General features: G+C 38.9%; 1 long non-coding RNA gene across 1 annotated transcript; it reads right to left on the bottom strand.

The window, feature by feature from the left end:
- Positions 1-12949: 12949 nt before the first annotated feature.
- On the bottom strand, positions 12950-23958 carry LOC114306958 (uncharacterized). Its single transcript, XR_014346944.1, has 3 exons — positions 23788-23958; positions 23522-23582; positions 12950-19667 (listed from the first exon to the last, which is right to left on the bottom strand). It is a non-coding gene; the product is annotated as an uncharacterized LOC114306958 (long non-coding RNA).
- Positions 23959-25772: the final 1814 nt, after the last annotated feature.

The following is a 25772-nucleotide window of genomic DNA, read 5'->3' as shown; positions in this document are numbered from 1 at the left end:
AGTCAATAACAAAGCAAAACATGCTGGGTGTTTAAACACTGCTCCCGCCTCATGAAAACAAACTGGGTACCAACCAGGTCTATGCCGAGGTCCCACACTTCTTGCCGAGGTGTGGTCCCGTTGGCCTCATGCAAAAGCAAAGTTGGGAAAACCAGGGTTCCCTTCGAAGAACATGAAGAACATGATAAGCACGATCAAGAGAAGGATAAATGCAAGATCAAAACTTGTTACAAAATCTGAGGTTTCATGCCAAGAGTTCAAAACATGGACCTGGGTACCCATACAAGATGGTCATGCAAGAACAAACATAAAAACATGATCCTTATTCCAAACTTTCAGATCAAAACGAGATTTTCTGCAAGAACACATGAAAACCATTTCCTCTTTCCAAAACCAACTTCAAATCGATGCATGACATGCAAAACAGACCCGATCATGCAATGCAGCTAGATGATCAATAACAACAATCAAAGTAGATCAAGGTTCTTACCTCAAAACTCGGATCCAACGGATCAAACCACGAAGATCAAGCTTTGAAGACTTACTCTCACTCAAGAACTTCTCTTCCTTCTCTCTAGAGCTTCTCTCTCTCAAGGCAAGGATTTGAGACAAAGAAATGATTTGTTTCTAGGCCTGCCGGCTGTCTTAACAATCGGCTCGGACACGTGGCGCTATCGGGTTGGTTCAACTCAAAAAGGTGATTGATAGATAAGACAAGTCTCTGACAAAGCGTATGCAGCAAGCTGGGTAAGACACATCGGCAAGTAATGACATCGGCTCAAATCAAGGATCCGGCAACAGAATAACAAAGACATCGGCTGGGGAGGACGACACTTGACTAAGCTGTGCCACACCTTGGCTGGGGTGTGCCACATCTCGGCCTAGGCCATACCTGCCTGCGGACAAGGTTCACTAAGTGCAAGACATCTCGGCAATAAGCCCGAGGTGAAGATGGGGATCGACCAAGGTCTCAAAATAGTTCTAAGTACAAGGCTCAGGGTTGGTCAAATCTCAAGATGACCTCGGCTATACGCCGAGCAAAGAACAAGATCACGCAAGCAATACTTAGACAAAACAAGGCAAGGCAAAAACCTTCAAAACAACATAGCAAGGCAAGATCATGTGTGAATGTATGCAGTATGACAAGAGTAGGGTGAGGGTTGTTACATCCTACCTCCCTTAAAGAAGTTTGGTCCCCAAACTTAAATTACCTTGCTCTATGAACAACTCCGGATAACGGATTCTCACATCCTCTTCCTTTTCCCACGTGGCTTCTGTGCCATAATGCTCCTTCCATTCGACCTTTACCATCGGTATCGATTTGTTTCTCAACTGCCTCACTTGTCTGTCAATAATCCTCATTGGCTTCTCCTCGTAGCCCAAATCCTCATTAACCGTAATCTCGGAATGATCAATTACATGCAGCGGATCTCGGATGTACTTCCTCAACATCGAAACATGAAACACATTGTGGACTTGGCTCAAATCTGGCGGCAAAGCAAGTCTGTAGGCAACATGGTTAATTCTCTCAAGAATTTCAAATGGTCCAATATACCGAGGTGCTAATTTACCTCTCTTTCCAAATCTGGATACTCCTTTCATTGGTGAAACCTTCAGGAATACATGATTCCCAACTTCAAATTCTAACTCATTCCTTCTCTGGTCGGCGTAGCTCCTTTGTCAGCTCTGGGCAGTTTTAATCCTCTGTTGGATAAGTTTAATCTTCTCTGTTGTCACTTGGATCAATTCGGGACCAAGCAGAGCTCTGTCTCTGACTTCGGTCCAACATATCGGCAACCTACATTTTCTTCCGTACAAGGCTTCATATGGCACCATGCCAATGCTAGCTTGATAACTGTTGTTGTAAGTGAATTCTACTAAGGGCAAATGTGTTCCCCAACTTCCTAGGAAGTCCAATGCACAAAGTCTAAGCATATCTTCAAGTGTCTGGATTGTCCTCTCTGTCTGCCTATCCGTCTGGGGATGAAAAGCTGTACTAAATCTCAGCTCGGCTCCGAAAGCCCTCTGTAGACTCTGCCAAAATCTAGAAACAACTTAGGATCTCGGTCTGACACAATTGACATCGGTACTCCATGAAGTCTAACAATCTCGTTCACATATAGCAAGGCAAGTTGATCGGCGTTTAAGGTAGTCTTAACAGGTAAAAAGTGTGCTGATTTAGTTAACCTATCAACAACAACCCAAATCGAATCCATACCTTTCGGTGTCTTCGGCAAACCAATCACAAAATCCATAGAGATGTGTTCCCATTTCCACTCAGGAATCGGCAAAGGTTGAAGAAGTCCTGCCGGTCTTTGATGTTCTGCTTTCACTTGTTGACAATGTAAACACTGGGACACGAATTCGGCTATCTCTTTTTTCATGTTTGGCCACCAGAAGGTCTGCTTCATATCTTGATACATTTTGGTGTTCCCTGGATGAACAGCAAACTTAGAACCGTGAGCTTCCTGCAAAATCTTCCTTTTCAACTCTGGAATGTCGGCCACACATAACTTTCCCTCAAACTTGAGTACTTGCTTTTCGATAGTATACCCTGATCTCGGCTTTGTGTCAATTTCCTCGGCTATTTTCTTGAAGAAGTTATCCTCCATCTGTCTTGTCTTTACCTCATCGACGATAGTCGGCTCCACTGTCGTCATGGTCAAACACGCCAAATTTCCATCTGACTTTCTGCTCAAAGCATCGGCCACACTGTTAGCTTTACCCGGGTGATATTGAATTTGCATATCATAGTCCTTCAACAACTCAAGCCACCTTCTCTGTCTCAAATTCAATTCCTTCTGCGTGAATAGGTACTTTAAACTCTTATGATCTGTAAAAATCTGACAAGAAGCTCCATACAAATAATGACGCCAAATCTTCAAAGCAAATACCACGACCGCTAATTCTAGATCATGGGTAGGATAGTTTTTCTCATGGGGTTTCAACTGGCGGGATGCATAAGCTATGACCTTACCCCCTTGCATTAACACACAACCCAAACCCTTATGCGATGCATCACTATAGATATGAAATTCTTCATTACCTGATGGAAGTGCGAGTACAGGTGCTGTGACTAACCTCGTCTTCAGTTCTTGGAAAGCTGACTCCCGATCTTCAGTCCATTCATACAGTGTTCCCTTCTTAGTCAATTGCGTCAATGGAATTGCAGTCTTTGAGAAATCTTTTACAAACTTCCTGTAATAACCTGCAAAACCCAGAAAACTACGAATCTCGGACACATTAGTCGGCCTTGGCCAATTTACTACGGCTTCAATTTTGCTAGGATCAACCGAGATACCCTCCTTACTAATCACATGACCCAAAAATGAAATAGTAGAAAGCCAAAATTCACACTTGTTAAACTTAGCATACAATTTCCGGTCTCTCAAAATCTGCAAGGCAAGTCTCAAATGATTTTCGTGTTCAGTTTCGCTCTTGGAATAGATGAATATATCATCAATGAAGACAACTACAAACTCATCCAAATATGGCTTGAAGACTCTATTCATTAAATCCATAAATGCAGCAGGGGCATTGGTCACCCCAAAAGGCATTACTAAAAACTCGTAGTGGCCATATCTTGTCCGAAAAGCGGTCTTCTCAACATCTTCGACTTTAACTTTAAGCTGATGGTAACCAGACCTAAGGTCAATCTTAGAAAAGACTTGGGCTCCTTGTAATTGGTCAAGCAGATCATCAATCCTAGGTAACGGGTACTTGTTCTTGATAGTGACTTTATTAAGTTCTCTATAATCGATGCAAAGGCAGAGTGTGCCATCCTTTTTCTTAACAAATAAAACAGGTGCTCCCCATGGTGAAGTGCTCGGCCTAATAAATCCCTTATCCAACAATTCTTGTAACTGCAGTTTCAATTCCCTAAGTTCAGCTGGGGCCATCCTATAAGATGTTTTGGAGATCGGCTGTGTTCCCGACATGATGTCAATAGTAAACTCTATTTCTCTATCGGTTAAGTGACCAGGCAATTCGTTTGGGAAGACGTCGGAAAATTCATTAACAACTAGGATGTCGGCTAAATTAATATTTCCATTCCGATCACTCAGTATACTGCACAAGTAGCCTCGACATCCTTTCTGAATTAACTTATAGGCCTTAATGGACGAAATCAAGTAAGGTGGGGGCACTATCCCTTTACCCTGGAAAATAACCTCGGCTAGGTTTGGGGGTCTCAATGTGACACTTTTCGAAACACAGTTAATAGATGCATGATTTGCGACCAACCAATCCATTCCCAGTATAACATCAAAATGGGCTATGTCTAGAGGCATTAAATCTACTAATAATTCCACATTCTCAATCACAACAACACATGCTTTATAGATGGATGCAACAATCATAGATCTCCCAGATGGAGTAGACACAGATAACATGTAGTCAAGGGGCTCTAGTTCTCTATCAATTTTCTCGGCAAACTTAGTAGATATAAATGAATGCGTAGAACCCGAATCAATCAACACATAGGCATTTTGGGAGCAAATTAGAAGCATACCTGACACCACTGTCTCAGCATTCTGAGTGTCCCCTGGTACTAGTGCAAATATTCTGCCCTATCTCATCTGCCATTTTCCAACATTACCCTTCTGGACGGAACCCGAGGTATTCTCACCTTTCTTGTTGTTATCTGCCTTTGTCTTAGGACAATCTTTCACATAGTGACCCACTTCGCCACACTCATAACAAGCTCCTGACGTCCGACGGCAGACCCCGAAATTTTGTCTCCCACAGTCCGAGCACGTCGGTTTAGCATTACCTTCCTGCTTAAGGTTACTAGTACTACCCATGTTCGCCTTCTTCTTGGTGGCCAGCTGTCCTCGGCGGTTGTCATAGTTCTGTCTCTTTCGGTGGCTCTCTCCCGAGCTCTGGTATCGATTTAGGTTAGCTTCGGCCTGAATGGCTTTGTCCAATACTTCGGCATAAGTCGGCATATTGTGTAAATTTACTCGGTCTTGAATCAGTCCACGAAGCCCACACTCGAACTTCCTGGCCTTCATGTATTCATCGTTGGCCATGTGAGGCACAAACCTCACCAGTTCAGTAAAAGCGCGGTCATATTCCGCCACTGTTCGGTTGTCTTGCGTCAAAGTATGAAATTCGGTAGCCTTCCGATTTCGAACACTTAGGGGGAAATGTTTGTTGTAGAATAACTCTAAGAATCGAGTCCATGTCAGATCTGGATTACTCTCTCTCACCATCATCCACCACCTGCGAGCGTCATCATCTAATGTGAATGCTGCCAACGTCACTTTCTGAGCGTCGGTGCTGGGGAAGACCTCGAACAATTTTTCCATTTCTAAAACCCATGCCTCAGCCCTCATCGGCTCTATACCCCCAGAGAATCTCGGTGGTTTCATTTTCTTGAACTCCCGAATCAAAGCTATCGTGCCATCCCCATATAAGGCTGGCCGCAGGGGAACTTGCGGCACTGGAGGAGGTGGAGGCGGAACTACATTTCGGCCGTTGGTCTGTTCGGCCTGAGTCGAAGCGGCACTGACGAACTGCTGTCTTGTTTGCCTCAACTCGCGGGCCAAACCCTCAACTAATCTTTCCAGTCTATCCATTCTGTCTTCGGGCTGATCCCGGCCAATTGGAGGTCTACCTCTCCTCATGATGCTATGAGCGTGCAAAGTATGACTTTAAAACAAGTAAGCAAATAACCACGTAGGCAAGCAACAAATAAGTATATCAAGACAATGCACACCTCGTTCAAATAGCAAACACCATGATGCAATCCTGACATCTTTCTAAGGGAAATCCTATGCTCTTTAGGACTCAAAGTGTGTGAATAACGTATACCGAGGAACTTGTGCTCTGATACCATTCTGTCACGACCCCAAACCGCCCCTAGTAGTTTGGTGCCATGATGGCCAGTAATCCGGAATTACCGAAGGCCAACTTTCAAAAACTTAACACAATCAGAGTATAATAAACGGGGCTCTCCAATGCGGAAGCAATAAATCAAAAGACAAGTGGTCCATAAGAGCAGTGCATAGATCCAATGTAATGGCATACATCTTTACAAACTTGAATACAACAAAAGCAAAATATGTGTTACATCTTGATCAAAAGGCTTCTCGAGCCGACATATACAAAATACAGTGAGTACAAGCCAAGAAGCATAAATTTCAAGAAGTGCCGACGTGAATGCAAAATAACACCGACATAATCATGGATCCAAACAAGCTTTCAAAAACACATTCTAGGCGTCGCCGACGTCCTGCTCATCACCTACATATATATAGAGAGGGTGAGCTTGGATACTCAGTGAATGGTACTAGTAATAAAGGTTTTTGCATGAATATAGCCGAATTCTTTCAAAACAAACACGCCAAAACTATACCGATATTAGCCGAGATTCCTTCAAAGCAAAACACATCAAACTCTATCAAAACAAGGGATGAACCGTATTCATCAATCAAATCTCACAAGTCTCAAGGGATGCTTACTTACATCGGCAAAACAAGGGATGAACCGTATTCATCAATCAAATCTCACAAGTCTTAAGGGATGCATACTTACATTGGCAAGACAAGGGATGAACCGTATTCATCAATCAAATCTCACAAGTCTCAAGGGATGCTTACTTACATCGGCAAGACAAGGACTGTACGATCCGTAATCGTTGAGTCAAAGGTACTGCGAAAGTTTATAGTCCTCCAGCACAAGGGACTTGTGTTACTTAAGCCCGTAGCTCCTTTTAACACGATGATCTGGTGTTACTTAGGCCCGTAGCCCGATTTAACATTTTGGCACTTGTTACTTAGGCCTGTAGCCCGATTTAACATTATGGCACTCGTTACTTAGGCCCGTAGCCCGATTTAACATTCTAGTGCTCCCAAGAAAGGACCGTATCCTTTTATACTTAGTGCTGCGAAAGTTTAGAGTCCTCCAGCACGAGGGACTTTTGCACTTGGTACTGCGAAAGTTTAGAGTCCTCCAGTACAAGGGACTTTTGTACTTGGTACTGCGAAAGTTTAGAGTCCTCCAGTACAAGGGACTTTTCAAGGGTGACATCAAAACAAGGCTTATACTTGATACATCAAAACAGGGCTATTCATTCATGCTTAGCAAATACTTTCATCAAAACAAGCAAAGCAAGACTTATCAAAACAGTGTAACATAGCTTTATTAAAAGCACCACTCACCTAGTTCTTCAGGTGTAGGCTCACAGCAAGGATCAAGGTCCTACAATCACATGGCAAATCACATTCGCAAAACAAGCTTCATATACACATGCGGAGGATCTCGGTATTCTTACCAGATCCAAGTCAATAACAAAGCAAAACATGCTGGGTGTTTAAACACTGCTCCCGCCTCATGAAAACAAACTGGGTACCAACCAGGTCTATGCCGAGGTCCCACACTTCTTGCCGAGGTGTGGTCCCGTTGGCCTCATGCAAAAGCAAAGTTGGGAAAACCAGGGTTCCCTTCGAAGAACATGAAGAACATGATAAGCACGATCAAGAGAAGGATAAATGCAAGATCAAAACTTGTTACAAAATCTGAGGTTTCATGCCAAGAGTTCAAAACATGGACCTGGGTACCCATACAAGATGGTCATGCAAGAACAAACATAAAAACATGATCCTTATTCCAAACTTTCAGATCAAAACGAGATTTTCTGCAAGAACACATGAAAACCATTTCCTCTTTCCAAAACCAACTTCAAATCGATGCATGACATGCAAAACAGACCCGATCATGCAATGCAGCTAGATGATCAATAACAACAATCAAAGTAGATCAAGGTTCTTACCTCAAAACTCGGATCCAACGGATCAAACCACGAAGATCAAGCTTGGAAGACTTACTCTCACTCAAGAACTTCTCTTCCTTCTCTCTAGAGCTTCTCTCTCTCAAGGCAAGGATTTGAGACAAAGAAATGATTTGTTTCTAGGCCTGCCGGCTGTCTTAACAATCGGCTCGGACACGTGGCGCTATCGGGTTGGTTCAACTCAAAAAGGTGATTGATAGATAAGACAAGTCTCTGACAAAGCGTATGCAGCAAGCTGGGTAAGACACATCGGCAAGTAATGACATCGGCTCAAATCAAGGATCCGGCAACAGAATAACAAAGACATCGGCTGGGGAGGACGACACTTGACTAAGCTGTGCCACACCTTAGCCAGGGTGTGCCACATCTCGGCCTAGGCCATACCTGCCTGCGGACAAGGTTCACTAAGTGCAAGACATCTCGGCAATAAGCCCGAGATGAAGATGGGGATCGACCAAGGTCTCAAAACAGTTCTAAGTACAAGGCTCAGGGTTGGTCAAATCTCAAGATGACCTCGGCTATACGCCGAGCAAAGAACAAGATCACGCAAGCAATACTTAGACAAAACAAGGCAAGGCAAAAACCTTCAAAACAACATAGCAAGGCAAGATCATGTGTGAATGTATGCAGTATGACAAGAGTAGGGTGAGGGTTGTTACAGAATATGTCTTAAGTTGTAAAACATTGTATATGTTTTGGTTTATGAAAATATTGTGAAGGTTGAGTATGCCTTGAGAATGGAAATTTATTTTAACATTGTGTATGTTAAATACGTTGTAGAAATGCAAGTATGTTATTAACGTTGCATATATTTTGGAATTGTAGATTATGATATTGGAAATTGTTAGATTTCAGCAAAATGCATGTTGATAATGCATGTTGTAACATTTGTTGTAATTTGCCTCTGAAAAAGAGATGGGATGACCGGTAATGGGTCAAGATGTTGAATATGGAATTGTAATGTTGTTGAGAATTGAAAATTCTTGTTTTTTTGAAACTTGTATCTAATTTCGGGGACGAAATTTTTTAAGGGGGGAGGTTATAGCGATCCCGATTTTTCCTTCATTGTTTAATTGTATTTCGGACTCGGTTCCGTGGATGTTGGTCGTTGTCTTATTCTCATTTTTATCCGTTACTCTTTGTGTTTGAGTCTTGGGTTGTGTTGGGCAGGTTGGGAACAGGTTGGTTGTGTTTAGAAACAAAAAGTTGAACCCAGATTTTGGCCTTCACTCTCGAGCGGGGCTTTTGACGCTCGAGCGGGCCCTTTGTTTTTTCTTCTCCGCTCGAGCGGGCTCACGCTCGAGTATTTTGTTCTGCAGGTCATCGGACGCTCGAGCGTCTACTTTCACGCTCGAGCGGAGACCATCGACTGCAAAACTTCTGGAAGTATGTATTCAGCGCTCGAGCGGCACTTTTGACGCTCGAGCGCAAGTTTGTGTCTGACGCTCGAGCGGGGCTTTCCATGCTCGAGCGTACTTGTTTGTATAGCAGTCCGTGAAATCACTTTTTGGATCACTTTTTTGACTTTCTCTCTCTCTCTCTCTCTCTTACTTTTCAAAACCCAAACTTGAGAGCCTCTTACTCTAGACTTCAACTTCTCTCTAAGAAATCATCTAGCTTGAGTGATCTTGTCCCTTAGTTCCTTTGCAAAATGTGTAGAGCTTGGCTCGGGCTACATTTCAATCCGAAATTTTTGGGTTTTGGAGCATTTTGAATTTCTTCATCATCACCTTTGGGTCTCTCCATTTGAGATAGGGATAATTACTCATTTTTATGATCTTTAACATAGATGTTGGGCATTTTGTATAAATGGTTTGATTTGTGAAGTTAGGGTTTGAGGTTTGAAATATTGAAAAGAGGGGTTTTGTTCCTTTTGAACTATATATGTGTATGTGGGTCTTAAAATGAGGTTTTGAACGTTTATTAATGATATTTGGACCTTTGGGTCAATATTGGGAAAATGAGAAAAATGCCATATTTGGGTTTTATTGGGTCATTAGTGTAATTAATGACTTTCATTGTGAAATAATGAAATTGGCTTGGAAATAGTGAAATTGAGAAGTTATGAGAAAGAATGGTGGAATTGGATTGATTAATTACTCACTTTTGAAAATGTTGTTACTTTATCTGTTGATGCATTTACTATCTGTTTATAAATAATTGCTTTGGGCTATCGATGGAGGATAGTCTTGATTGTTGTAGACACTGCATGATGATTAGGTAAACTAAAACTAATCACGTTGAATATGTCATTGAATGTGACGGTTGGAGTAATACATCGAGTATATGTATTGATTGATCTTGTATATGATAAGTGTTTATATACATTGTAATTTGTGGAAGGAGATAGGGGATGTACTCCACGGTTTGGGAGGAGATAGGGGATGGACTCCATTGATACAGCAAATTTCTGTATCATTTGTGAAGTATGGAAGTGTTTTATTATGAGTTATTATCTTATTTGAAATTGAAGTATTGTTGATATGAGTTGTTAACTCATTTGAAAAGTAAGTGTTTTGATATGAGTTAAAGTCTCATTAAATTGTTTGGTCAGGTTCTGAGTCATGTTCATAAATTGAAAATTGGTTAAGTAAAGGAAAGTGGAATGAAACATGGACATATTTGTCATGGAACTGGGTAATGTTGTAAGTTGATTTATAAGTGGTAACATTTATCAAATGCTAATGTTTTAGTTATTGCTCATATTATGTTTAGCATATCTCTACTGGGCGTTGGCTCACCCTATATGGGACATCATTTTCAGGTACAGGTGATATGCCGCCTCCAAGGATGTAGCTTGGGAGGTTGTAAAAGCTGAAGGCTTCCTTTTTGTGATTATTTTGTGTATTACATGTAAATCAAGCCTAGGGCTTATTTTGTGTTTTGAGTTAGTACTCTCTTTTTGTAACCAAGTGTTGGTTTGGAAAGTTATAAGCCCGCAGGGCATTAACTTTTGATGTCAACATGTAATACTTTTGTAATGAATACTCTGATAAATAGAATTATGTTTTATTCTCCTAAGTTTATGGATGTCTTGAATGTATGATTTATGGGTTTATTTTGAGAGTGTTACAAACTATATATTTTTAAAAATAAATCAATTATTGTTTTAAAGACAAATACAATAAAATAAAATAAAAATTACAATTATCAAATCGACATATTTTTTTAAAAAAAAATATACATGAGTATTTTTACAAAAATAAATGATTTAAATTATTAAAATAAGACTAATAATAAAATCATAAATCCATTAATTCTTCCAGATTCAAATTTAAACTTGGAAGTCTATACCCCATGAGTGCTTTACAGTAGACAATGTAATTGAAGAATGGAATTCAATTCCGTGGATATGACTTTCAATTCTCGAGTCAGAAGATGGAAAACATCCGATGCATAAACATGCTCTTATCCCATCGTCCAAGGCAGAGAATTATTCGTTGCTTAAAGAAAAAATTTTAATTAGTTGTGGGCATCACATGTATGTGACAGGTGGTTCCTCACATTAATTAAAATGTGCCTGCTAAGTTAGATGTCAATGGACTGTGGCAAGTCAGCAACCAACAATTAGCTCAAATTCATTTAAAAAAACCTCACATAAATGGATGGACCTTAACGCTGTATTTGATTAAAAGATTTGAGAAAAAATTTTAAAAAGATAAAAAAAAAATAGATAAAATATGAATAAAATGTACTTATATTTCATATAATTTTACACTTTTTCATTTTTTTCTCAAATCTTCTAATCAAACACAACATAAATACCTTAAACTTCTCCATCTTTATCATGAATGAGCTCCAAAATTTAAAATTTTAAACTTTTGAATTGAACTAAACAAAATTTGAAGAAAATGATACTAGTAAATATAAAATCCAACAAAAAAAAAGGACTTATTTGAAGATCATTCTCTTTGGTTTGAGATAAATAAATTTTTGGGATAAATAAATTCTCTCTGCTCCCTCAACTTCTACAGGCCAAAATTCAAAAATTAGCTTTTAATCTATATTTTAAATCACATCAATTTTTTACTTTTTTACACATTTTTTTAAAAAAAACTAAAAAGAATCAAAAAAATTAATTTTTAACTAACTTTCCAAAACAACCCACAATCGGCCATGAGCACTGCCGTCAAAAGCCAACTTCTCCGCCTATTAATTCGTGCACGCAGCACACGTAGAGAAAGATGCAGGCCGAGTTGGGGCGGTACTTTGATGAATTGATTTGTTATTTTATAGCTTGTGCAAGAGTTTTGAAGACACAGACTAAGGCCCATTTTGGCAAAAAAAAAACAAAAAAACAAAACAAAAAATACCCTCTTTTTCTAATTTTTTTTTATCTTTAGTATTTTTTTTAAAATTATGTCAATTTTTTTTTTTTTTTCAGCCTGTCTTGTTGGGACGAATCTAAAAAGTATATTTTTTTGTAAAAGTTTTCAGAAAAAAATTATATAAAAGATGAAAATAAGTCAAAAAAGATTGTTTATTTTGATTTTTTTTTGTCTTTTCTACATTTTTTGATTTTTTTTAAAAAATTATAATTTTTTGATTCGTCTTATCAAGTTGAAACAAAAAACCTAAAGCTTTTTGAATTTCTTTTAAAAAAAAATTCACTAAAGACAAAAATAAACCAAAAAAAAAAGCCAGAAATGCAATTCTCAAAACAGTGTTTGGTCGGGAGTTTTAGAGAGGGATTTTGAAAGAGAAAAGAAAAAAAGTCCGTGAAATGTAGGTTTATTTTATTCACATTTCACCTAACTTTTTCATTTTTTTTTTCAAATTCTTTCTCAAATTTTCCAACCAAACACATCGTAAGTGGAGTATTGTAATGCCCTCAAAATAATACATAATCCCAACATCCAACAATTCTATATACCTGATAGATAAGTCACATTTCCATACATACATCAGAGTTAATGTTACAAAAGAGTATTTCATATAAGTTACTAATGTTTACAAAGATAATAGAATGCCCTGTGGGCTTACATCTTTCCAAGTTGCTACTTAGTTACACAAAAAAAGAGTTTTAACTATTTTACAAATAAAGCCCTCGGCTTGCATTTACATGTAATCAACCAAACAAATAACAAGCAGAGCCTTCAATTCCTAAAACCTCCCAAGCAAAAATCTTGAACTTGGCACGTCTTCTGTACCTGAAAATGTTGTCCCTAGTAAGGTGAGCCAAAGCCCAGTAGAGATAAACTAAACCCAATATGAGAAATAACTAAAACATTATCACTTGATAAAAGACTAACACGTGTGGACCAACTCACACCCTTCTCATACCCCAACAACAATTACAACCAGGTTTCAATCCACTTCCCTTATTTATCCAATTAAATTACTAAGTATGGTTCATTATCTAACCAAACAATTTAAACGAGACTGCAACTCGACTTATTAATACTTCCGTTATCCACAACTCAAAATGAGACTGTAACTCATGTAATTAACACTTCAAAAGTCAACTTCATTCATGCACTTCAATTTATAAGGTTTCAGGATTTTCACCCCAGACACTCCGATCAACTTTGTTTTCTATGGAGTACATCCCCCATCTCCTCCTAAATAAAGATGCATATACAATGTATTTAAACATGCAATCACCTATGGAGTACATCCCTTATCTCCTCCCAAACAAAATACATATAAGCACATGTGGAGTACATTCCCCATCTCCTCCCAAACAAAGAATACATATACAATGTATTTAAACATATAACCAAATACGGAGTACATCACCTATCTCCTTCCAAACAAAGAATACATATATAATGTATTTAAGCATATAACCACACATGGAGTACATTCCGTATCTCCTCCCAAACAAAGAACACATATACAATGTATTTAAACATATAATCAAGTACGGAGTACATCCCCTATCTCCTCCCAAATAGGATACATATACAATGTATTAAAGCAAATAAGCACATCTAGAGTACATCTCCTATCTCCTCCCAAACAAGAATACATATACAATGTATTAAACTCATCATCTTATACCATGGTCAATTAAGGCACATATTCAATGTGTTCTTCCCACTATAATAATCAATGACATATTTCAAGTGATTAGTTTCAGTTTGCCTAATCATCATGCAATTCTACAACAATCAAGACTATCCTCCACCGATAGCCCAAGCAGTTATTTCTAAACAGATAAATAAATTTACCAAACAGATAAATGATCACATTTTCCATAGGTGAGTGATTTATCAAACCAACTACACCAATCAGTCCCAATTCTATCCAATTTCATGATGTTCAAAACAATCTCATATTCCTCACAATTACCAAATTAATTACACAAATTAATTATTTAAATTCAATTTGGGCATTTTCTCTCTTTTCTCAAACATCGATCCTAAGACCAAATCTCACCTATCAAAACCCATAAAACGTCATTTTAAGACGTCATATACTTATGGAGCTGAAAACGCAAAACCCCTCTTTAATATAACACAAACCTCAAACCTTGGCTTCCCAAATCACGAAATTCCAACATCTATACTAAATGATTAATATTTATGTTAAAACGCATAAAAAGGAGTAGATCATCCCTACTTCAAAGTTAGGAGCTCAAAAGAGATGAAGAGAAAAACCCAAGATGCTTCAAACACGAGATTTTTCGAATCAAAAGATAGCCCAAGCCAAGCTCCAACTTTCTTACAAAGGGACTAGGATAGAAGAGCTATAGATCAAGATTATTTGTAGAGAGAAAGGGAGTGTAGAGAGAGAGAGAGTCGGATCTAGGGTTTGGAAGTGAAAAGAGATGAAAAAGTGAGGGAGAAACACGGTACTGCAACTGATATACTCTAGGCTCGCTCGAGCGAAGGAGTGGTCACTCGAGCGACCAGACACAGACAAACCTCGCTCGAGCGCACAAAGCCTCACTCGAGCGAACAACACGAAGCTTCAGGTGTGCAACCCAGAAGCACGCTTGAGCGAAGGACTGCTCGCTTGAGCGAAGAAACTCAAAACATAGGGATCGCTCGCTTGAGCGAAGAAAAGCTCACTCGAACCAAGAATGACAACCTTCAGGTCCAAATTGGACGTAGACGCACGCTCGAGCGTAAGAGATCTTGCTCGAGCGAAGAGACACAAAACCAAGGCTCGTTCGAGCGACAAAACTCTCGCTCAAACGAAGGAACAAAGACCTGGATAGCAACCATATATTCCAACACCCAACCAACCTATTCCAATCTTACCCAACACATCCCAAAACTCAAATGCAAAGTATAAAAGGATGGAAACAAGAATAAGACAACAACCACAACCACTAGACTCGAGTCCGAAATATAATACATAATGGGGAAAACCGTGATCGCTATAACCTCCCCCCCTTAAAGAATTTCATCCCCGAAATTAGCTATACAAGTTTCAAAATTGTAATCTTTTCAATACTCACATGATTATAATACAACAGTTATCAACATGATCCTCTACTAATCATTCCATCTCTTTTCAAGAGAACAACTTCACAAACATAGCTCAATAGGCATTATAAACATGCATTCTTTTGAATTTCAACCAATTTCAACATATATAATTCATGTGTTCCAAAACACTTTCAATGCTTATAACATACTTACATTTCCGAAATACATTCAACATATACCATGCTTCAAAATTTCAAACATATACAATGTTTCTACATTTGATACAACGCTTACAATATTCCATATTCTCAAGTCATACATAGTGTTCAACTGAAATCAAGTTCCTGAAGTATCTATAACATATACAATGTTCATAACCACATTTGCACCTCTAAAACATATTCAACATATACTATGTTAAAGTAAACCCTCATTCCCGTATTGTATTCAACAATTACAACGTTTCCCATAGTCCAATACATGGTCAAACATTAACAGACAAGTCCGGGTATTTTTGTCTTGGACCTCTATTCACGCTCCCAAGTTTCTTTCTCAACATCGTGATGTTTCCACAACACTTTAATTAATGGAAGTGTCCTGTTTCACAAGACTTGATAACAATAATAACAGTACGACAACCATAACCAGTACAACGTTCTGAAACCTTCACCACGTCTTGACTACTGACAATACCAACCCAGTGTTGTGTACCTAATACTCCAACATAGGAAACACGAAATTACTCGTACACAAGGCTTTCGGCAAACCTTCACAAAATGAGTACGTAAAATAAAGCGCGGATAATCAATTCCTAATCCTTGCCAAAGACACACCACAAGTAACCAGCCACTTATGCTAGGTCAAATCTAATTCCTCATGAGATACTCCGTTTAGGTTAATGAAATTGCTTTAATTATTTCATTTGTTTGAAAGAACTCGATTTTTTTTAATTTATTTATTTTTTTTTATTTTAATAATAAGGTGTTCAGACTTACACCGCCATAATGTAAACACCACATTAACAACTGGCCACCGCCGAACCAAAAGATTTTCAAATTATTTTCCCGAAAATAATGGTCGTAATTTACGTTCTGGTCCAAAACCACTTTAGTTTATGAAGAGTACCCAATTTGTGGTCTTCCTCCAAATTTTCATCAACAAAGTTATTCCACAAAACCCATCACACTCACGGTGATGACACAACACCCAAAACAAAATTTCCGTGGTGAGGATCCCTCTAAATTTTGAAATGCTTACCACACAACAATACCAGGGAGGAAATTGCACGCCCCCTAATCACGAAATAACGTAAGCGCTTACAAGGTCGAAGTCCTCAACCAAAATTCAAAACCGACTACTATAGCTTAACATAACCTTCTAACTGCCCATGTGGAAGTCACGCTCCACATCAAGACACTTTGATTTTCCCATTCACCCCTCACATGTATGCCTACACGGCACACACCTCCTCGTTCTAAAAAAAAATACTCACACCCACGTTGACTAGCAAGGCTAACTATGCCACAACATCTCTTGTTACTACACGACCGCTCGAACCGAACACATGCCAACATAGCACCATCATCCCTCAATGACCTACAAGGTCAACTCTTTATTCCACATTCTATTTGTCACTCGTCCCGAGAGTACAATCAAAATATTAAGCCTCCATGTCAAACCACTATCCATCGTCACTACTGAACAACCACTAGGAACCAAACTCTGGCACAATCGCATGTCGCCAACAAGGCTTTCAAAGATTCACCATCCTAACTCTCCAAAAGAGTAAAAGTCCTCACCCTCCTCGCTATTATACCAAACCTCCATCCGCGAACACCATACCACAGTGACTCTACTCATGGGTCACACCCTAACCACGAGCTATACACCCAATCAACCCTTCCGATTGCATCTCCTGACCTAACCAGTGTTAAGGTACATACCTATCGCATTCAAACATAATAAAAAAGTCCTGAAACTTAGGAAAAATCCATTATACTACTGCCCGAGATATAACACTAGCTGCTCACAACACACCACTCCCCGATGCCAACAACCATAATCTTAATAAGGGACTAACACTCCCTCAAATAAAACAACCAATCAGTACGTATACAGATTCGACAACATTACCCACCATGAAGGTACAAGTCTATTCCTAACGAAATTATGTGATATGCCTCCGTAAAACATCACGTTAAATATACAAAATCTAGTGTTAATCGCACACTTCACATCCTCTCGAGGAGTTCTCACGACAGTAGACCAAAATTTCTATCACGCACATAACATCAAATAGGTAACACCCTTGAAATTCTGTACACCCGGCAAGTATAACTATTCTTGCCCCATAGTAATCCTAACCAGGATATGCATCCCTCAATAATTCTTCCTAATTTCAAAACAGGACTCACCAACCCTCATTTTTCTAAACCAAATCACACGCATACAAATGCATTATTACAAAAATTTTATGGTTTCACAACAACTTATTACATTAAATAAACTTTAGAGTCACAACATGCTCCAATCTGCCCAACCCATGGAAATAAACAAACACAGACATATATATATATATATATATATATAAACAAGCAGTTTTGATGTTTCAACATTCCCAAAACACATTGGTTACACAACAGAACCCAATGATTACAAAACGATAATTCACCGGTTACAAAACAGATTAGTCAAAACAAACCCATTCCATCGGTATTACCATTGTTACCGTCCCCTGTTAGACCGCCAAAGTTGGTCATTCTCAAACCCAAGATATTCTACGAGCTTACAGGCCACGGACAAGAACTATTGACATGCCCCAACTGGCCACACCTGGGACAACTGCATATTTCCCCAATTGGGGCTTGGGAACTCGACTCTCCCGAGGCCCTCGAAATCTAGCCTGTTTGTTCCACATAACGGTATTGCCCCTGCCCAGTCGAATAAAGCTGAACCCGACTAGGTTGCAAAACTCCCAAAGAAGCCCTTGGTTGGGTACAGAAACGTTTGATATGACCTGGCTGGTTACACACCCAACAAGTAAGTGGCTCCTAAGTACAAGACTGGTTCAAAATCTAAACTGATGGAGACCCCAACGACTGCTTCCCCAATGAGTATTCGATCGATCCAAAACCTGGTCAGCTAGATGATTCTGGTGGTGCAACTACTGGTCGAACTGCTAACCCTACCCTCTTCCTCTGTGGGCAAGCCGAAGACTTATGGCCTAGCTGACAACATTTGAAACAACCAGCAGACCCCCTACTTTGAGACTGGCCTGAAACCTGAACCTCTCTGGACCTCCCAACTGAAGAGTCTAAAACCCCTGATGAAGAAAAGGATTTAGCCTGGGACTGAGCATGCGCTCGTCTCCACCTCTTGCTGAGCCTAGAGTGCTTATGAACCGTAGGAGTTACCGAGATGGCCTCCTCCTTAACCCGACCAACACTCATAACCATGGCCTCCTCCCTATTTTGCCCCATAGCTAGTACCGCCGCCTCTACATGAGCTACCGCCTTAACAAGCACACTATAGCTCCTATGCCAAGACCCAGCAATCCTTTCTCGGATGTCATCACACAGCCTACTCTCAAACTCTAAACAACGCAATTCCTCCGTCTCCACTAATTCTGGGGCAAATCTCGACAGGTTAGCAAACCATGCTTCAAACTATACCAAAGGTGTAGTACCTTGGCGTAACTCCACAAACTGTTTCCGCAACTCTTCCCGTGTGGAAGGAGGGAAATCACTACTTCCTCGTCTAGGCATCCTAGTAAAAGTAACAAAGGTATTAGCACATTATCAAAGGTGCCGAAGCTATTTCACTCGCGTCCTAACACAATGGACAACAGTAATTCATTCCACGTAAACACATAAACACTTAAGCATTTACGACTTTCATCTCCGGATAATGACCGTCTCGTGGTGTTGCTAGAGTTCCAATCAGAAACGGCAATGATCAAGTGCCTTTCCAACAGGACTCCCAGAAACCCAAGGATCCAATCAACATCCTAGAAACTAAGTTCCATACCCATATAGTCACATAAACATGTTATCACATAAGCATATAACATCATACATAAGTCTCTAATAAGCGAGACAAACCTACTATGGTACTAACCACTTCCCACGTACCTAAAGTTTTCAAACTCGGTACGCTCTGATACCAAGTTGCAACGCCCTCAAAATAATACATAATCCCAACACCCAGCAGTTCTATATACCTGATAGAGGAGTCACATTTCCATACATACATCAGAGTTAATGTTACAAAAGAGTATTTCATATAAGTTACTAATGTTTACAAAGATAATAGAATGCACTGTGGGCTTACATCTTTCCAAGTTGCTACTTAGTTACACAAAAAAAGAGTTTTAACTATTTTACAAATAAAGCCCTCGGCTTGCATTTACATGTAATCAACCAAACAAATAACAAGCAGAGCCTTCAACACCTAAAACCTCCCAAGCAAAAATCTTGAACTTGGCACGTCTTCTGTACCTGAAAATGTTGTCCCTAGTAAGGTGAGCCAAAGCCCAGTAGAGATAAACTAAACCCAATATGAGAAATAACTAAAACATTATCACTTGATAAAAGACTAACACGTGTGGACCAACTCACACCCTTCTCATACCCCAACAACAATTACAACCAGGTTTCAATCCACTTCCCTTATTTATCCAATTAAATTACTAAGTATGGTTCATTATCTAACCAAACAATTTAAACGAGACTGCAACTCGACTTATTAATACTTCCGTTATCCACAACTCAAAATGAGACTGTAACTCATGTAATTAACACTTCAAAAGTCAACTTCATTCATGCACTTCAATTTATAAGGTTTCAGGATTTTCACCCCAGACACTCCGATCAACTTTGTTTTCTATGGAGTACATCCCCCATCTCCTCCTAAATAAAGATGCATATACAATGTATTTAAACATGCAATCACCTATGGAGTACATCCCTTATCTCCTCCCAAACAAAATACATATAAGCACATGTGGAGTACATTCCCCATCTCCTCCCAAACAAAGAATACATATACAATGTATTTAAACATATAACCAAATACGGAGTACATCACCTATCTCCTTCCAAACAAAGAATACATATATAATGTATTTAAGCATATAACCACACATGGAGTACATTCCTTATCTCCTCCCAAACAAAGAACACATATACAATGTATTTAAACATATAATCAAGTACGGAGTACATCCCCTATCTCCTCCCAAATAGGATACATATACAATGTATTAAAGCAAATAAGCACATCTAGAGTACATCTCCTATCTCCTCCCAAACAAGAATACATATACAATGTATTAAACTCATCATCTTATACCATGGTCAATTAAGGCACATATTCAATGTGTTCTTCCCACTATAATAATCAATGACATATTTCAAGTGATTAGTTTCAGTTTGCCTAATCATCATGCAATTCTACAATAATCAAGACTATCCTCCACCGATAGCCCAAGCAGTTATTTCTAAATAGATAAATGAATTTACTAAACAGATAAATGATTACATTTTCCATAGGTAGGTGATTTATCAAACCAACTACACCAATCAGTCCCAATTCTATCCAATTTCATGATGTTCAAAACAATCTCATGTTCCTCACAATTACCAAATTAATTACACAAATTAATTATTTAAATTCAATTTGGGCATTTTCTCTCTTTTCTCAAACATCGATCCTAAGACCAAATCTCACCTATCAAAACCCACAAAACCTCATTTTAAGACCTCATACACTTATGGAGCTGAAAACGTAAAACCCCTCTTTAATATAACACAAACCTCAAACCCTGGCTTTCCAAATCACCAAATTCCAACATCTATACTAAATGATTAATATTTATGTGAAAACGCATAAAAAGGAGTAGATCATCCCTACCTCAAAGTTAGGAGCTCAAAAGAGATGAAGAGAAAAACCCAAGATGCTCCAAACGCGAGATTTTTGGAATCAAAAGATAGCCCAAGCCAAGCTTCAACTTTCTTACAAAGGGACTAGGATAGAAGAGCTATAGATCAAGAGTATTTGTAGAGAGAAGGGGAGTGTAGAGAGAGAGAGAGTCGGATCTAGGGTTTGGAAGTGAAAAGAGATGAAAAAGTGTAGGAGAAACACGCTGCTGCAACTGATATACTCGAGGCTCGCTCAAGCGAAGGAGTGGTTGCTCAAGCGACCAGACACAGACAAACCTCGCTCGAGCGCACAAAGCCTCGCTTGAGCGAACAACATGAAGCTTCAGGTTTGCAACCCAGAAGCACGCTTGAGCGAAGGACCGCTCGCTCGAGCGAAGAAACTCAAAACATAGGGCTCGCTCGCTCGCTCGAGCGAAGGAAAGCTCGCTCAAGCCAAGAATGACAACCTTCAGGCCCAAACTGGACGCAGACGCACGCTTGAGCGCAAGAGATCTCGCTCAAGTGAAGAGACACAAAACCAAGGCTCGCTCGAGCGACAAAAGTCTCGCTCGAGCGAAGGAACAAAGACCTGGACAGCAATCATATGTTCCAACACCCAACCAACCTGTTCCAATCTTACCCAACACATCCCAAAATTCAAATGCAAAGTATAAAAGGATGGAAACAAGAATAAGACAACAACCACAACCACTAGACTCGAGTCCGAAATATAATACATAATGGGGAAAACCAGGATCGCTATAGTATGGTATGAAAACAAATGTGGATCTCAATTGTATTAGCTTTCAAATAATTTTTCATCCCTCCAAATGTACTGCAAAGTTGTGTTTGCCTGTATATAGGATTTAAAAATTTGTCTCTTGTAACCTGTTGTAACCCTTGCCATTGTTCATATGTTGTAGTTTTCTAAATATAATAGAACTCTATTGGTGAATTATCTGAAATATCCTCTAAGCTTTTGAATGCAGCATTCTTGGTATAAGCCCCTTTTGATAAAGAATTGGCTTTAAAATGGATTGTTTTTTGACTTAAAAATAAAACTGTAGTTGGCTTTTTTATTTGGTAAATGTAACTCCTAAAGAAAAATTTTAATTGTGATAATGAATTAGACATTCATTTTATGAAAAATTGTGAATGGATTTTTTTTAGTCTCATTTTATTTTATTTTTTGCTTATTTTCCCTAGCAAATTCAAGTTCCAAATATGTGCTTTATGTTAATAGTGAGGAAACATCCAGGCCCTTTCCTATAAAATTTTGTTAAATAGCTATGTTTGGATATTTTCTTTCTTGGATAGCATTTAGATTTGTGCTTCATTTTTATTGGAATGATATCACTACTAGTCCAGTAATTAACAATTTCCACAACTAAAACAGTTTCAATAAATCAGCCCAAGAGACGTGCTTTCCACTAGGGGTGTTTGCGGATCGGTTTTGTGCGATTTGCGGTTCGGTTTTGACCCGCCCACATGTATGAGGTTTGGGAAAAAGCCAAACCGCAACTGCCCGCAGTGCGATTTGTGCGGATAGGGTTTACGGATGTGCAGACGGTTGCGGGCGGTTTGCGGTTTTAGTTTTTTCCTTTAAAAATTAATTTTTGAGTTTTTTTTTTTCCATTTTGTAAATATTTATTTTTGGATCATTTTCTTATAATTTTCCAAAATGCTCCAACATTAACAATTCAGATTCAATTTCATTCAGATTCAATTCAGATTAGAAAAAAAATTCAAATTCAATTTAAAAAAAAAAATTCAGATTCAATTTTAACTCAGATTCAGATTCAAAAAAAATTCAGATTTAATATCACCCACCCAAATTCAATATCAATTTCAATTCAGATTCAATTCATAGATTCAAATTCAATTCAGACTCAGATTAAATAGATTCAAAAGTAAACAGATTCCAAATTCAATTCAGATTCAAATTCATATTCAAAATTAAACAGATTCGAAATTCAATTCAGATTCAAATTAAACAGATTTAGATTCAAAATTAAACAGATTACAAAGATTCAAATTAAACAAATTCAAAAGTAACAGAGTAAGTAAATTAAACGAAAATGAGAGAGTGAGCCAAATCTAAACAGATTCACATTACAAAGATCAGATTACAAAGATAAAATTATAAAGATCATATTACAAAGATCAGATCAGATTAACCCACCTAACCGATTCAGATTACAAAGATCGAACTCCCCCAAAAAATTAAACAAAATACAAAACACAGATAAATCTAAACAGATTTAATTTCAAAAAATTCAAACAATTTCAAACAAAAGAGAGAGACAGATCTGAGAGGGAGGGAGAGAGAGAGAGAGAGAGAGAGAGAGAGAGAGACAGACAGACAGACAGACAGAGATATAGAGATACGAATCACAGATCAGGGAGAGTGAGCGAGACAGAGAGAGCCTTACCCCAGAGTTGCCGAAGAGAGAGAGAGAGAGTCGATTGCGAAGATTGATCATCACGTACGAGCTGCGTAGATGAAAAATGAGAGAGAGAGAGATGAGAAGATGAAGGTCGATCGATGCGAGCTGTGGAGATAAAAAATGAGAGAGGGTGAGACAGATCTTATTACCTAAAAAAAAAAGCAAATCGGAGAGAGAGAGAGCGAGATAGAGACAGAGATACAAATCAAATCACAAATCGATGAGAGAAAGTGAGACAGAGAGAGCCTTACCTCAGAGATACAAATCACAGATTGAATGTCGATCGTCGCGTGCGATTTGCGTAGATGAAAAATGGGAGAGAGATGAGAAGATGAAGAGAGCTCTCTCTCAGTCTCAGTGAGTCGAGATAAGAGAATGAGTTGAGATTAGGGTTTTGATCTCAATTGGTTTTGTTTGGGTTAGGGCAAAAAATATCATCTACGGATGGGAATAAAATAGATGAACGGTTCAGCTTTTTTCTTAAAAAAAAAAAAAATGGAAACTGCGGGCGGTTTTGGTGGGTACGGGTCAAACCCGCAACCCACCCGCAACTCGAAAAATTGAAATATTTCAAACCACACCCTACCCTATTGTATTTGTGAAACCGTCCATACATGTGCGGGTAGCGTCGGGTAGGGCGGGTTATGCGGGTTGGATAACCCTATGCCCAACCCTACTTTCCACTACTACCATCTCATTACAAATTCTACCAAGAATCTCATCATCTAAGAACTCATCGAAGGTAGAATTGTTGCACACCCATGCCATGTTTCTCAAGAGCTTAATGAATTACAACACCGGGAAAAAATGGTTAACCAAAAAGAATAACAATTATGAGAAATTGTGTTTCTCAAACTAATCAAAAAAAAAAAAAAACTACACTCACTTTGGAATTACTATCAACATTTGATGCACATTGTGTCACAAAGATTTCGAAAAAAAATTAGCGCTTTTTATTTGTGGCCAAGACCAAAGTAAAAAGAAGGTAAAATCGTAGTGGTGCAAGCTATGTTTCCTCCAAATACGAATTGGTATTTTTCAAATATTTTCTTGACGGTCGACTATGGTGATTCATAGTGGAAGAGGTTGTAGATGTTTTCACCACTAGAAAAAAAAAAGTCAGCTTATTAGCTTATGTTATAATGGTTGAAAGTGAGAAAAAGACATAAACTTAGATAAGTATAGAAGGAGATAAAGATAGAGAGAGATAGACTATATCTACAATACAAGGAGATAAGTATAAATCTATATGCTATATCTACAATACAAGTATATATTAACAGCCCCCTTCAAACTCAAGGTAGGGTAAGCATCAACCAACTTGAGTTTGGAAACTAGATCACCGAAATGACTATGGGGATGAGCCTTGGTGAAAATATCAGCAGGTTGATCAGCAAAAGGAATAGGAAGAAGATGAACAGTGCCACGTGTAACATGCTGTTGAATAAAATGACAATCAATCTCAGTATGTTTGGTGCGATCATGGAAGACATCATTGTGAGCAATCTGAATGGCACTCTGATTGTCACAATAGAGAGAGCTGGCACCAGGGGAAGAAACACCCATATCAGCAAGGAGCCAATGAAACCATAAAAGTTCTTGAGTAGTGTCAGCAAGAGCACGATACTCGGCCTCGGTACTAGAACGAGCAATAAGAGTTTGCTTCTTGCTATGCTAGGCAATAAAAGAGTTACCCAAGAAGAAACCGAATCCTATAGTAGAACGACGATCAATAGGATCCCCTGCCCAATCTACATTAGAAAATACGTGTAATTGTAGAGATGGTATGTGGAGTAGTGAAGACCATGAAACATAGTTCCTTTGAGATAGCGCAAAATGCGAATCAAAGCATCATAGTGCGGAGAGCGAGAAGCAACCATGAACTGACTGACAATATGAATAGCATAAGCAATGTCGGGACAAGTAACTGTGAGATAAACAAGACTGCCAACTAGCTGACGATATAAGGTAGCATCAGACAACAGGTAATCGTCAAGAGGTATGAGACGAGTTCGAGGATCAAATGGGGTAGGAGCTGTCTTGCAATAGGTAAGACCAGCACGAGCCAAGAGATCAGAGTTATACTTAGCCTGGGTGAGAAAGTAACTACAAGAATCATGAGAAATTTCCAAACTGGGGAAGTAACTAAGCAAACCTAAATCTTTCATCTCAAACTGGCGATTGAGGAATTGTTTGAGAATAGAGATACCCACTGTGTCATCCCTGGTGATGATCA

Source organism: Camellia sinensis, chromosome 12 (assembly GCF_055761805.1).
Source record: "Camellia sinensis isolate YWXY chromosome 12, ASM5576180v1, whole genome shotgun sequence".
NCBI lineage: Eukaryota > Viridiplantae > Streptophyta > Magnoliopsida > Ericales > Theaceae > Camellia > Camellia sinensis.
Note: the sequence above shows the minus strand (reverse complement) of the source record. Positions and strands in the feature narration are given on the sequence as shown.